General features: G+C 39.1%; 1 long non-coding RNA gene, 2 other non-coding genes and 1 pseudogene across 3 annotated transcripts; all 4 read left to right on the top strand.

Moving 5' to 3' along the window:
- The first annotated feature begins 573 nt into the window (after window positions 1-573).
- On the top strand, window positions 574-738 carry LOC135753170 (U1 spliceosomal RNA). The gene has a single exon (XR_010533478.1). It is a non-coding gene; the product is annotated as a U1 spliceosomal RNA (small nuclear RNA).
- Window positions 739-1,481: 743 nt separating this feature from the next.
- Window positions 1,482-2,789, top strand: LOC141281013 (uncharacterized). The gene is made up of 4 exons (XR_012335371.1): window positions 1,482-1,555; window positions 2,249-2,325; window positions 2,418-2,456; window positions 2,555-2,789. It is a non-coding gene; the product is annotated as an uncharacterized lncRNA (long non-coding RNA).
- Window positions 2,790-13,766: 10,977 nt separating this feature from the next.
- LOC135753222 (U2 spliceosomal RNA) lies at window positions 13,767-13,946 on the top strand (annotated as a pseudogene).
- Window positions 13,947-14,728: 782 nt separating this feature from the next.
- On the top strand, window positions 14,729-14,893 carry LOC135753167 (U1 spliceosomal RNA). The gene has a single exon (XR_010533476.1). It is a non-coding gene; the product is annotated as a U1 spliceosomal RNA (small nuclear RNA).
- Window positions 14,894-14,942: the final 49 nt, after the last annotated feature.

The following is a 14,942-nucleotide window of genomic DNA, read 5'->3' as shown; positions in this document are numbered from 1 at the left end:
GATCCGAGGACGAATTAAACATCCTCGACACAGCTGAAGGTGCAACAAAAGCGAAAGAGGCCGATTGGAATGTTAAAAACACCTGAAAACTTTTTTTCACTACCCTTCATACTACAGCTGTCGAAAAACCACAGCAACGTCGACAGACCTGGAGGCATAGCTGTACTTGTTTAACTCACAACGACAACGGGTAAGTCATTGAGCCCTGTGTTTTTATTTATCCACGTTCTAAAATTGCTATGCTTTCGTTGTTTCTTGATTGCTCTGTACATTTATTTGTTTCTATTCCACGTAAAGTTACTTTGTAATAACGAAACCATATATTTGAATGCGCAATTTAAATCCATTTGATTTAAATTGTTTCACATATTTCACTCTACACGGTTCAACCGGGCTGGAAACGGAATAAAAATAGGGTAGATCTCGAAGAATGTGTGGTCTCAGACGTGGCTTCGTGCGCTTTCCACCTGGTCACACACAGTAATGAAATGTTAGTCGGATGGCCTTCGGGGGCGCCGTCGATGTGATCGGTCACAGGAAGATGCGTCCGTCTGGCCTCAAAGGGTGTCGCTCATACTTACCTGGCAGGGGAGACACCATGATCATGAAGGTGGTTCACCCAGGGCGAGGCTCAGCCATTGCACTCCGGTTGTGCTGACCCTTTGCGAATTCCCCAAATGTGGGAATCTCGACTGCAAAATTTCTGATAGTGGGGGACTGCGTTCGCGCTCTCCCCTGACCTTTGTGTTAAAAATAGATTATTTTGTCCAAGAGACGTCTAACCACGGCCCAAGAATACATTAGTCATCAAAAAAGCGGCTATTTAACGACTACATAATTTCTAATAGACAGCGAATATGTGTCTAGGCTAAAACAAGGCTTAATTTGGGCTGTCAGTAAAACTAATAGACGTTTGACCATTCCAAAAGAATAGACTAGCCATTGAATAGAACCACAATCAAACGGCTACATGTCTAAGAGACAGTCAACAAAATAATGCTTAGATGATTCTTTTCCTTCCAATATAAGAGGTTCTCGGGAATGGCAATCATCCAAACTAATAAATTATAAAGGCTTTTATAAGAAAATGACAACAGTTAAACAACATAGACAGCGTTGGGCAATACAAAATGCTAATAAATACAAGACAAATTGAAATATTGTACATCCATGTACATTAAACAAGCCAACAAATCTGCCAATGGGCTACGACAATTTTTCTTGAATTAAGTGTTTATATCTAGATTTGTTTCTTACCCCTTTGGCAGATTTATTTGCTTGTTTTAAGCCCAAATTCGCTTAAATTTTGAGTTTTTTTCTCCCTAAAGGCTAGGCTTATTTTCTTAGGGCATTTTGCTCATCAAAAAATGCATCTTATTTTAAGACTTTCTAGATATTTGTACAGTGAAAACAGTTCGAAATAACAAGTAAGAAATGATTTTTTGCAATGTATTCATTCATTCGCTACCCTTCATACTACAGCTGTCGAAAAACCACAGCAACGTCGACAGACCTGGAAGCGTAGCTGTATTTGTTTAACTCACAAAGACAACGGGTAAAGTATTTTCTTGATTACCTAAATGACTTGCTGTAAGAAAATAAGTTTAGGTTTAAGGGGGGGAAATACAGTTTAAAGGGATATTTCAATTTATGATGATAATTCTGTCATCATTTACTCATGCATACAGGCTTACAACAACACGAGGATTAGTTTTTTTCTGAGTAACACAAAAGAAGGTATTTTGAGGAATGATGGTAAACCCACAGCAGATAGTCACCATTGACTTCCATAGTAGGAATAAAAAAAATATGATGGAATTTATTAGGTACCATCAACCGTGTGCTAACCATCACTTTGCAAAATATTTTCTTCATCATTTATCACGATACTTCCAAAATATTTTTTCCTACTAAGTCAATATTTCATTATTTGCTTTACAAGCTTAAAAATGATGGTGACATGATTCCATGGTAATCACAAACAGTTAAACAAGTAAAATAATCACCATTACTTTTAAAAGCATTTTGAAAATTGCTTGCTTATGCTGGGAGTAAAGGTATTTCACGCAGTGCGCATCCTCTTTAAAAGGTAATGTATGCTTCTTTTAAAGCTGACACATTTGCCACATTAAAATAACAGAAATGTGTACTGTTTAAACTTTTTGGGGCCGGTGTGTCTGTGTTCTTGGGGCACACATCTACATGTAAAAGCAGAATTGCTTATTATTCTTCTCTATTTCTTGTATAGGTCAATTATGAGTGGAGAACCGTTCACCAAATGAAGACCGCAGCCAGGTGACGGGATTCTGTGGTAATCGCAAACAGGTAAACCAGTTAAATAATCATCATTTATTGTTAAAATAATTTTGAAAATTGAAGTTCTGTGTGTTCTTATTGTACTTTATTTATTTCTGCAGGTAAGCACCATACCGTAAGCTTCATTCCCTTTATAACAGGTAAGGTTCATACTGTTTTATTCTTTTGTACTGTTTTATTCGTACTGTTTTAAATCATTCAGTAAATGCAAAGTTAAACTGATGTGTTTTTAATCTAGATTTAAAAGTGTCTACTGTTGAAGCACATCTGATCTCTTCTGAAAGCTGATAATAACTAAATGCTGATGCACCTTGTTTTGAGTGAACCCTTGTTTTTTCTAAATGACCTGATCCTATTGATCCGAGTAATCGGTTTCATATTCGATTAGCATATCTGTCATGTATTTCGGCCCGTAGCCATGAAGTGGTTTTTAAACAAGTAACAGTACTTTTTTAATCCATTGTCCATTGCAATAATCGGCCCTGCTGGTGATGAAAGCATGAACAAGTTTCTCTAAGTCCTGTCTTGAGACAAAACCTCCAATTCTGGCAATATTTCTGAGATGGTAGTAAAAGCAGAATTCCTTATTATTTTTCTCTATCTCAGGCTCTATGGCATATATGTCATGATTTTATTTGTCTATTTATATGTCTATTTACAAGGACTGCCTTGGCCAAATGTTATTGTTAATTAATATTGAAGCAGTTATTTAACATATTTCCTTTGAGTAGTGATTTGTGTAATGATCCATATATCTATTTTTATGTATATTTTTAACTTAGGAATGTGATTTTAAAGCACATATTTGTTATTGTATGACACCTCTCATGTTATGAAAGTAAAAAATAAATGTATTTTCTGATGTCTTGCATTTCTGTTTTTAAACTGTTAATCCTTATCAAGTGCTATACATTAGAAAGTGGATAAATAACAAAAATGTCACTCCTGACAGCTGATAAATTAATCGTTCTTTATAGCACCACTGAGGTGAGCACTTTTCAAGGCAAGATTCTTTATAGAACCGTATAAAAAGGTTCTATATAGTACCAAAAAAACGGGTTCTGCTATGGTTACAAGCTGAAGAACCCTTATTTGTTACTATTTAGGAGCATTTGTCTTTAGAGTGTTGCGTAGGTTCGAAACTTTCAAACTTTTAACCAAAAAAAAAAAAAGGGTCACACGGTTTTATTTGTGGTGTGGACATGAACACGCTGCAGGCATTGAAATGTAATTTGTAATTTATTGTCTCATTTCATATTTAACAAATAGGAAGCAAAGTGCTATTCAATCAGTTTAACTAAACAACTGGTGTTCCTCAATTTTGGGGCCTATGTTGTTCAGTATATCAGTTTTGTTCAGTTTTGTATGTGCATGCAAAAAGCATTCAGCGAGCAAATTAACTGAAGCTTTACCTTCGTGTTTCTTTTTGTATGAGTGATAACTGTTTCTGTATGTATTTGTATGGTTTTTTTACAAGTATAGAGTGAAATACACACGGTGAGTAATGAACGCAGACCTTCAGTGCCGGACCTCTGACCCGCTAACCTCCATCCCGACAGCCAGCGCCTTCTCCGGATGCCATTGCGGTATCGCTTCTCGGCTTTTTGTGTAAGATCGAGTGGACACCGGGGACTACACGTTTAAATGGATTTTTGACCTTCGGCTATGGAAGCGAGGCTTGCTACGTCCACTCCGTGCATCGACTCTGGCGTTTTCCGGGGACAAATAAGGTGAGTTTAAAACCAGAGTTTGCTTCTTTTGTGCGTGGTTGCCAGTTTGTTTGCCAATCCGTGGTCCATAATAAGTTCCGCTTCGTGGTTTCTCCATCGCTCAGTACTTTTCTGTGTTTCTATTTTACGTAAAGCTAACACCAAAACGATTGTGGAAAGCGCTATATAGATTGTTCTCAAAGAAAAAACGAGAAACAAACCCATGTGAATATGGGTCAAATTATCTAGGCGGAGCACTTCGTTCAAAGAAAAACGCAACAGAATTGTTTGCGTTGAACAAAGACAATGGTGCGTGCAGACATCGAATGTGTATTGTGGATAAAAAATGGCCAATGGGGTGGGACAATTTTTCTTGAATTAAGTGTTTATGGGAAAAGTTCACAAATTTTGTCTTACCCTGTAGGCAGATTTATTTGCTTGTTTTAAGCATAAAATAACAGGAGAAGAAATTGTGTAGGGGGAGCAGAGGGGTTTTTTTTTTCGTTCAAAGAAAAGCAGCGTGGCACGAATGAATGTTTGGCTGAAATGCTATCGTAATTTCCCCCTTAATTTTCCTTACAAACATGAAACCAGAGAGAAGGGCCAGTTGGCATCGAATTGCACCTTGTATTCGGTGATTGATTGAGGAAAAATATGCGTATGTGTATATATACACTTGCTTTGTTGAACAGAGACAATGGCCGCGCGTGCTCCAGCGTCACCTATATGCCTATTTCACAAAATGGCGCCTTTGACCGGAAGTAGGGAAAACATCGTTCAGGTTGCACCACTACGATGGCCACTCAATATAGTATGGACTGACAGCTGCTTTGTTTTCTCCTACACATGAATTTACTTGTAAAAATAACAATAACATATATTGTCGATTGGTGTTATATTATTTTTTTAGCATTTCGTATTATCAAAATATATCATATGTTAGACAGCTGTCAATTTTAAATAAAATAACGAGACATACATAACTATTCGTGTCTGCTCCCGTTTATTGTAATGAGTCTGCACATTTGGAGAAATACTCAGACATTTTACTTCTTATTTCTTTAGACTGAATAATTATTTCTTATTAATTCCAAAGTATGAGACCCGATGATCTAATCGTGGTGTATGTGCTATTCCTCGTTTGTTTGCCTGCATCCATTGCTTTACGGCTTGCTTGTTGCGTTGAAATGCACATTTGATTTCTTTACCAGCATTGGATTTAGACCATTCAATGAGAAGAGTTAACAGCGTTTATTATGATTGATAAGCCCTCAACGGAGAATGAAGTCTGCATACATTAAAAGCCTTATTTTGTTTTTATCGTGTGCCTTCCAAAATGTATGCGACGAAACTTAAATCACGCAAAAAATGAATGGTAACTAGACGTGCTTGTTGTGTGCAGGGAGTGCATTTATTTGTAAACTTTTGCTAAATCAAAATGGTTTATTTGTATTTGCTTTTTACCTGGGTTTTATCAGGTTCGCAGTCGGGACATTTTTAATCCATAGTGTATGGAGTTATCTAGTAGAAAATGATCTGCTGTTTTTTGGTAGAATGTTGTGTGAGCTAAAGAAACGAGGAATAAAACACACACCGCGATTAAAAAAAATCAGATCGCATACTTTGTAATTAAAAATAAATAATAATTAATTTCAAAGAAATAAGAAGTAAAATGTGTAAGTATTCCTCAAAATGTGCTTTGGACTAAGTCCCCCGTCATCACAGCAAACGGGAGCAGACCCGAATAGGTATGTCTAGTTATTTTATTAAAAATTTCCAGCCGTCTGTAAATTCATGTTTGAAAGAAAAAAGTAAATGAATATCTTACTTACTGTTTTTGTCTTGTTTTCTAGTGAATATCTGACAATTCTTAAATGGAGATACATTTACTTGGTAAGCAAAGTGGCTTAAGATATTATGTATTGTAATAGAAAATTGTTATAAAAACGTTTTGTTTTTGCTGGGAATTCTTGTATATATTTCACAGCTATATAATTAATTATAATAACGCACTTTTTGTTGATAAACATGTTAAAAAATACATTAACACAGAATAATGTGGCAACAAATCAAATGTGCATTTAAATGCAACAAGCAGAAAATAAATAAATAAAGCAAATGCATGGAAAAGAAACGAGGAATAAAACAAACACCGCGATTAAAAAAATCAGATCGCATACTTTGTAATTGAAAATAAATAATAATTAATTCCAAAGAAATAAGAAGTAAAATGTGTAAGTATTCCTCAAAATGTGCTTTGGACTAAGTCCCCGTCATCACAGCAAACGGGAGCAGACCCGAATAGGTATGTCTAGTTATTTTATTTAAAATTTCCAGCCGTCTGTAAATTCATGTTTGAAAGAAAAAAGTAAATGAATATCTTACTTACTGTTTTTGTCTTGTTTTCTTGTGAATATCTGACAATTCTTAAATGGAGATACATTTACTTGGTAAGCAAAGTGGCGTAAGATATTATGTATTGTAATAGAAAATTGTTATAAAAGCGTTTTGTGTTTGCTGGGAATTCACAGCCATATAATTAATTATAATAACGCACTATTTGTTTATAAACATGTTAAAAAATACATTAACACAGAATAATGTGGCAACAAATCAAACGTGCATTTAAATGCAACAAGCAAAAATAAATAAATAAAGCAAATGCACGGAAAAGAAACGAGGAATAAAACAAACACCGCGATTAAAAAATCAGATCGTATACTTTGTAATAATTGAAATAAATTATAAAAATCAACAGGTTTATATTTAAAACAAGTAAAAAATATCTGCCAGCGGGGTAAGAAAAATAAACTTAATTCTAGTTTCAACTTAATTCAATAATAAACTCAATTTAGGTTTATTTTTCTTACCCCACTGGCAGATATTTTTACTTGTTTTAAGCCTTAACCTATTACATTTTAGAATTTATTTCAGTAAACAAGACTTAAATTCTAAGCCACTTTGCTTATTAAGTAAATGTATCTTGATTTAAGAATTATTTTTTAACTCGAAAACATGAATAAAATACTAAGTAAACGAACAGATTGGGATGTTCAAAACACTTAAACATTTTTTTTTTCACTCTACCCGTCATATTACAGCTGTCGAAAAACCACAGCAACGTTGACAGACCTGGAAGCCATGATATATTAGCAGTTTTTAAAATAAGTTAAATCTAGAATCCTTATTGGTTTTAGATACTTAAAAGCAATGAATGATCTTCTTTCTTTTGAATTGATTTGGTATTATGGAGGAGCTCTGTGTCTGGTTATTGAAGATGATTTGGTCTTTGCTCCTATGTTGGCTTATTTTTTGTTATTTCCGTTACTATATATATATATATATTTTTTCCCCTTTGTTTTTTATGATTTGAGGTTATGAAAATGTTTTAATTTGTAATAAAGGTTTTTTGAAAATTCTAAATTCTCTCTCTCTCTCTCTCTCTCTCTCTCTCTCTCTCTCTCTCTCTCATGAGCGTGGATCAGTTCCTGCATCAAGGAAAAAATGCGCATCCTGGTAAATTTTAGAAGTTAGACGACTGAGCTGCAGCGGACAGCGTAAGATTTATGAAAACACATTTGAGAAGAAAGGCAAAGCATGTTTCACAGTTAATCCAAGACCATAATGACAATTTTGCGCTCTGTTTCCCGAAGCTCGTGGAGGCGTGGAGCAGCATACACAGTTAAGGTATGTGCGATCTACCGGCATTACCTTTACGATCGACGTATTGGATCTGCAAGCTGCAAGCAAATTAACTGAAGCTTTACTTCATGTTTCTGTTTGGTTAAGCGATGACTGCTTTTTCCCAACAGTTTGTGTGTGTGTTTTCTGCATGGGTTTAGAAAACATGAACTTCTGATCTGCTAGCTCAACGTTCTACCTCTGGGTTATACAATGAGAACGTATAGAGTTAAATGCCCGCTAGCCTCCACCCCAAAAGCCAGCGCCTTCGCCGGCTCCCCCTTTGGCTGCGTCTATTCCGGTATCGCTTCTCGGCCTTTTGGCTAAAATCAACGGGACGGGACTGCGATCGCCTTCTCTGTTTGCAAAACAGATTATTGCCTATTAGTGGTTTTAGTCTTTTCAAACAGGGATTATATTCGGACTTAACCTGTGAAAAATAGTTTTTCCAACTTTTTTCTGGAACTGCTTGCGGTTTTTTTCTTTTTACTTTCTTCAGGTTTATTTACAGCTCGCCGGGAAGGAGAAAAAACACCAGCTTTCACAGGTAAAGTGCCGTTTTATTTCTTTATTTATTCTGCTGTTTTACTATTTATCGTCTTGTTTAAAGTTTAGTTATTTATTCATTCGTTCATTTAGATATTTATTGGCTGTTTTACGTATTTTAAGAGGCTGTCGGTGCCTCTACCATGTCGGCTGTTCGGGCCGGTGTGCGGAGGCACCACAGCGTGCGTTTTTTATTTAAAAAAAATAATGATGGAACGTTAATGACGATGTCCAGACTGGATTTTTCACGTAAACTCGTGCAAAAAGTTCTAGGTTTTTCGGCAACGGATGTAAATTGTTTATTGGCTCTCCCCCAGAACCGTGGTTTCGATTTGAGTTTTAAAAGCGCTGCGCTGCTAAATGTTTTCTGGTCTCGTGTGGAAATGGTAAAAGCCAGTCTCTCCATGTTCACAGTCGAAAAACTGACGGACAATTCCCTTAAAGTGGTAATTGTTCGAATGTTTAATGAGACTGTGAGTGGAGAGGACATAGCGATATGGTTGGCGAGATATTGCTCTGTTCGGGGCCAGCCAGTCAAGGTTTTAGACGAGGACGGCATCTGGAATGCCGCGTGGAGAGTTCCCATTAAACAATGGGAGGATCCACGCGGCTTCCAGGGCTTAAGTCAGATTCCTTCTATGATTGTGCTGGGAGAAAACAGAGGCTACATTCATTATCAGGGGATGCCCAAACTGTGTCGTAAATGCGGCCAGCTTGGGCACCTCGTAGAGGCATGCCAGGAAACAGTATGCGGCAAGTGTAAAGAAATTGGGCACATTTATGAGGAATGTACCAATGGCAGAAAGTGCAATCTTTGTGGTGAATCCAACCATCTCTACAGAGATTGCCCTAAATCATTTGCCAACATATTAAAGGCCAAAACGGCAGCGAGAAACCCGACAGAGGCGGTCCCTGAGGTTTTGGAGGGAATTTCAAATACCCAACCAAGCCCAGGGACTGGCCGAGATGGAGCGGAAGGGGCGGGCCAAGGGGCGGAGTCAGAAATTAGTAACGGTCGGGAGGAGGAGGAGACTCCGCCCCCCCAACAAGAACAGCAAAATGTGAGTATGGAAGCGGACAAGGAACGTGAAGCGGAGGAGGAGTCAGATGAATCGACCCCCTCCTCTTTGGAAACGGTACCCGATTTAGAAACCGAGCAAAACGATTCAAATAGTAGAGGCGGAACAACTCTAGATTGGTTACCTAATGCTCAGTTGCAGAAAAGACCTGCGGGGTCTCCTCTGTGTCAAACAGGGGAGAAAAAGTTGAGGTCCACCAGCTTAAGTACAGAGGAGGGAGACAGGTTGTGGCCCTCAGCATCCCCGAATGAGGTATCTTTTCTGCAAATACAGCTAAGAACATCATCGCCAAAGGAGCCGCAAGAGATTTTCTCTGTGGATCCTAGGGCGGTGGGCACCCACCCTCCTGAACCTAATATTATCACTATTAAAGAGGAGCAGGTGTCACAAGAGATTCTTTGATTTAAATGAACTTTGTAGTCCTTTAAATAAAATGTTTTAGTTCCTTTTTTAGCTCATGCATTTTTTACCTAATTTATTGATTATGGCCCTCACAATCTCAACAATTAATGTAAGAAGTGTGAGGTCCACAGTCAGAGCACATACTATTTTATCCTTTTTAAAATCTCAAAAGTCAGATATTTTCTTGCTACAAGAGTGTGCTTTACCTTTTTTATCTAGTTACAGGAAGTGGGAGGAGCTTTGGACGCCAGGACCCTCCATGTGGAGCGGGTCCAATTTTAACAAAAACGATGGAGTGGCGATTTTAATAAATAACCCTCACATTCTGGTTAAGGGGAGCACGGTGGTAAGAGATGGGCGGGCTATTTTAGCGAATATGACTTTTTTAGATAGAGATTTTAATCTTTTAAATGTGTACGGTTTTACAGGTAAAAACGATAGGTATGAGCTTTTAGAGGAACTGCAGTCCCACATGCTGGGCAGGGTACCATTAGTGGTAGGGGGAGATTTTAACTGTGTTTTAGCCAAGACTGATAGGAAGAGGGCAGGGGCAGATTTTAGGTTTGACAAGACATCAGTTTTATTGCAGAGTTTAGTTAAGGATTTTAAATTAACTGACTGTTTTAAGACTTTGCATCCGAGAGAGGTGGGCTACACCTGGTTCAGTGGTGATGGCACCAATGCCTCTCGTATTGACTACATTTTCGTACGCGATGGCCCGCCGACTGATGCTATATTAACACCCTTGTTTTTTTCCGATCACGTTATGCTGTCTTGCACCATTTCTTTTGCCACAAAATTGACGATAGGGGGAGGGATCTGGAAACTGAATTGCTCCCTTTTGCAGGATGAGGAGATAATTAGTGACTACAGGGAGCAATTCAGTCAATGGCAGACCCTCCAGGACTTTTTTGATTCACGTGAACAGTGGTGGGAGATGGTGAAACACAGGACGAGACTGTTTTTTAGAAAGAAAGGGATTGAAAAAAAGAACAAAGAAAAAAGATGCATGTCGGGACTGCAAAAAAGATTACAAAGGTATTTTAAGTTTGTAAATGAAGGGTTTGACTTTAATGAAGAACTAAATGAGGTTAAAAAAGAAATGGCTGATTTAGAAAAACAAAGAAGTAAAGGGTTGATTTTAAGAAGCAAGGAAAAAGATCTGGAAGAAGGCGAAAAATGCACAAGATATTTTTTTAAGAGGATTTTAACAAACAAAGGTGTAATAACCAAATTAAAAAATGGGGAGAAAGAAGTCAGAAATACAGAAGAAATATTAGAAGAAGTAGAAACTTTTTATGCAGATTTATACAACAAAAAAGAGGTAACAAAGAAAGCCATAGAAAACATTTTGGAAAATTTAGAAATGAAAATTGAAAATGAGTGTGCAATTTTAACCCAAGATTTTACTCTTTTAGAGCTTACAAAATGTATGAAGGATTTTAAAACAGGTAAGTCGCCGGGAAGTGACGGCCTTCCCGTGGAATTTTATTCAAAATTTTGGGACATTTTAGCACCAGAACTTTTAATGGTTTTTAAGGACTTTGACAGACTGGACAAACTCCCTGACAGTTTTAGACTAGGCATTGTTTCGCTTTTACATAAAAAAGGAGACAAAACAGACTTAAAAACGTGGAGACCAATCAGCCTTTTAAATTTGGATTGCAAACTTTTTAGCAAGCTTTTAGCAACACGCATGTCCATGGTTTTAAAGGACGTGATCCACCCGGATCAAGCGTGCGCTGTGCCCGGGAAGAGGATCACGGACAGCCTGATATTGATCCGAGATGCCATCTGTTTTGCGAGGGACAGAAACATTGGCCTCATAGTGCTAAATTTAGATTTTGAAAAAGCATTTGATCGGGTCTCGCACCAGTACCTATTGCGGGTACTGGAGAAAATGGGTTTCCCAGGGAGGTTTTTGGCATGGGTGGGATTGCTGTATAATGATATAACCAGCAAAATTCTCGTAAACGGGCATTTAACAAAAGCTGTTAACATACACAGCGGCGTCCGTCAAGGTTGCCCGTTATCCCCGCTCTTGTATGTGGCATGCATCGAGCCACTGGCACAGCTCTTGAGAAGGGACCAACGGATCGAAGGACTCAAACTTCCAGGAGGTTTGACAGCAAAATGTGTTTTATACATGGACGATGTGACAATTTTAACGACTGACTTTTTATCTGTCCGAAGAGCTTTGGAATTAACAGATTCTTATGGACGGGCCTCCGGCTCTAAATTAAACAGAGACAAGTCAGAGGCCCAGCTCTTCGGACAGTGGCGCGACATAGACGTGGAAGGACTGGACGTGACTCTAAGGGAAAATGATATAAAAATTCTAGGTATAAAGTTTGATAGGGAGGGTGGTGGACGAGGAAATTGGACTGATACTTTAGGAAAAGTGAGACAGCGACTGGGTTTATGGGGACTAAGGAATTTGACAATGGAAGGGAAGATTTTAGTTTTTAAAGCAGTGATCTTACCTTTGTTTTTATTGTTGTGTTCTGTTTTTAGCCCCCCCAGGTCCTTCATTTTAGCGGTGGAACGTGCTGTCTTTTATTTCCTCTGGGGGTCCAGGTGGGAGAGAATAAAGAGAGAAACCGTCAAAAAACGAAAGGAAAATGGAGGCAAAGGACTCCCAGACCTTGGTCTTTTTTTAGGGAGTAATTTTACTGCTTTACATTTGAAGTATGCCACATCCCCATCCAGTGACAAGACCGTAGCATTAGTCAAGTTCTGGATGGGGTCGTATTTACGCCATCTGAAAATTTTAACAGTGGATCTTAGAACCCCAGTGTCTTTTAACTTGCCAAAAGAATATGCTTTTATTAAGAAATTTCTAAGGAAACAAGACTTAGAACGTGAAAATTTGAATGTTTTAAAGGACCATAAAATGATTATCTCTGTTGTGCAGGACCGGGAGAAGGTGAGCCCAGTACCAGGCCTAACGGAGATTGAGGCAAAAACAGTGTGGAAGAACGCAGCCCACCCTGCCCTTCGGAACCATCAAAAGGACCTGATGTGGATGGTGGCCCATGAGATCCTACCGACCAGGGCGGTTATGCACTCCCGCGGCATGGCCGCCAACGCAAAGTGCCCACGGCTCGGGTGCAACCACGAAGAGACCGTGCGGCACGTCCTCTGGGAGTGCGGCGCTGCACAGGACCAGTGGACCGCGACCGGCCCCCTGGTTTTCCCGTGCCTGCCAGTGGGTGGGGTCCAGATGGACTATAATCTCGCCGTCCTAGGGGTGGGCCGGAGGACAAATGATTTAACATCGGAACAGTTCACAACGCTCTGGCTCACCCTGAATGCTATAATGCACGCAATCTGGACTGCCAGAAACCTGCTGGTGGGGAAACGGGTGACGGTGCCCCTCCACGCCACTGTAAGGACGGTCGAGAACTTGCTGCAGGGGCACCGCGCCTAATCATTCGGATGGGGGGGCCGGGGTTGCCACAGAGAGGGTCCTGGCCGCCACCGACCTTGGTCGCCCGTAGATGTACCCTCACCACATTCGGCTACGGGAGCAGCGGGCCAGAGGGTACGGATCTCCTCTGGGCCCTTGAAACCGGGTTTTGATTGCCTGGGACTGAAGGGTGAGAGTGGGCCCATAGGGAAGGCTCACCTCTCCAGTCAAGCACAACAGAGTATTGTTTTTAAGACTTTTATTATTTAAAATGTTTTATTCATTGAGGATTACTCACCAGCTTTGTTGTATTGTTTTATTCTGGCTTTTAAAACACACTGGAAGCACTTTTAATAAATGTAAAAGAAACAATAAACGATATTTAACCCTTTTTTCATTTTTTACAAGGTTTTAAGGATTGCATGCTTTTACATGGGTCATTTTAGGTGCTTCATTTGTATTTTAAAATGTGGTGTGTTTTAGGGATTCAGGATTTTAATGGTGTTTTAACCCTCGAAGTTTAAATTTTCTTGACTAGTTTTTGACTTTTCACCTGCATTTGTACATTAGTGTTTTTACTTAACGTATTGTTTCATGTACACTTGTTTAAATTTGTGATTATGTATCAATAAAAACCAGTCAAAAGAAAAATCTGTTCTTATCAGTTTAATGTCTGATACGTCTCCTATCCGGGGACTATATGTTAAATGGATTTTTGACCTTCGGAAATGGAAGCGGAGCTTGCTCCTTCCACTCCATGCATCAACATGGTATTGCAGTGTTTCCATGAATGGTGCGCTCCCCTTCTCGGGGACAAATAAGTCAAGTATAAAAAAAGAATTTGCTTCTTCTGTGCGTGAATGACGGTGTTTTTTCTAATCCGTGTGTTTTAAAATTGCTGTGTTTTCGTTGGCTTTATTGGTTTAACGAAAAGCTTGCGTGGAAATGAACACGCTGACAAAGAAATGTTTTTGTAATGTATTTAATTATTTTCTTTACAAGTTTGTGGTGGTGATCCGAGGACGAATTAAACATCCTCGACACAGCTGAAGGTGCAACAAAAGCGAAAGAGGCCGATTGGAATGTTAAAAACACCTGAAAACTTTTTTTCACTACCCTTCATACTACAGCTGTCGAAAAACCACAGCAACGTCGACAGACCTGGAGGCATAGCTGTACTTGTTTAACTCACAACGACAACGGGTAAGTCATTGAGCCCTGTGTTTTTATTTATCCACGTTCTAAAATTGCTATGCTTTCGTTGTTTCTTGATTGCTCTGTACATTTATTTGTTTCTATTCCACGTAAAGTTACTTTGTAATAACGAAACCATATATTTGAATGCGCAATTTAAATCCATTTGATTTAAATTGTTTCACATATTTCACTCTACACGGTTCAACCGGGCTGGAAACGGAATAAAAATAGGGTAGATCTCGAAGAATGTTTGGTCTCAGACGTGGCTTCGTGCGCTTTCCACCTGGTCACACACAGTAATGAAATGTTAGTCGGATGGCCTTCGGGGGCGCCGTCGATGTGATCGGTCACAGGAAGATGCGTCCGTCTGGCCTCAAAGGGTGTCGCTCATACTTACCTGGCAGGGGAGACACCATGATCATGAAGGTGGTTCACCCAGGGCGAGGCTCAGCCATTGCACTCCGGTTGTGCTGACCCTTTGCGAATTCCCCAAATGTGGGAATCTCGACTGCAAAATTTCTGATAGTGGGGGACTGCGTTCGCGCTCTCCCCTGACCTTTGTGTTAAAAATAGATTATTTTGTCCAAGAGACGTCTAACCACG

The sequence above is a fragment of the Paramisgurnus dabryanus genome, chromosome 18 (assembly GCF_030506205.2).
Source record: "Paramisgurnus dabryanus chromosome 18, PD_genome_1.1, whole genome shotgun sequence".
NCBI classification, from domain to species: domain Eukaryota; kingdom Metazoa; phylum Chordata; class Actinopteri; order Cypriniformes; family Cobitidae; genus Paramisgurnus; species Paramisgurnus dabryanus.
Note: the sequence above shows the minus strand (reverse complement) of the source record. Positions and strands in the feature narration are given on the sequence as shown.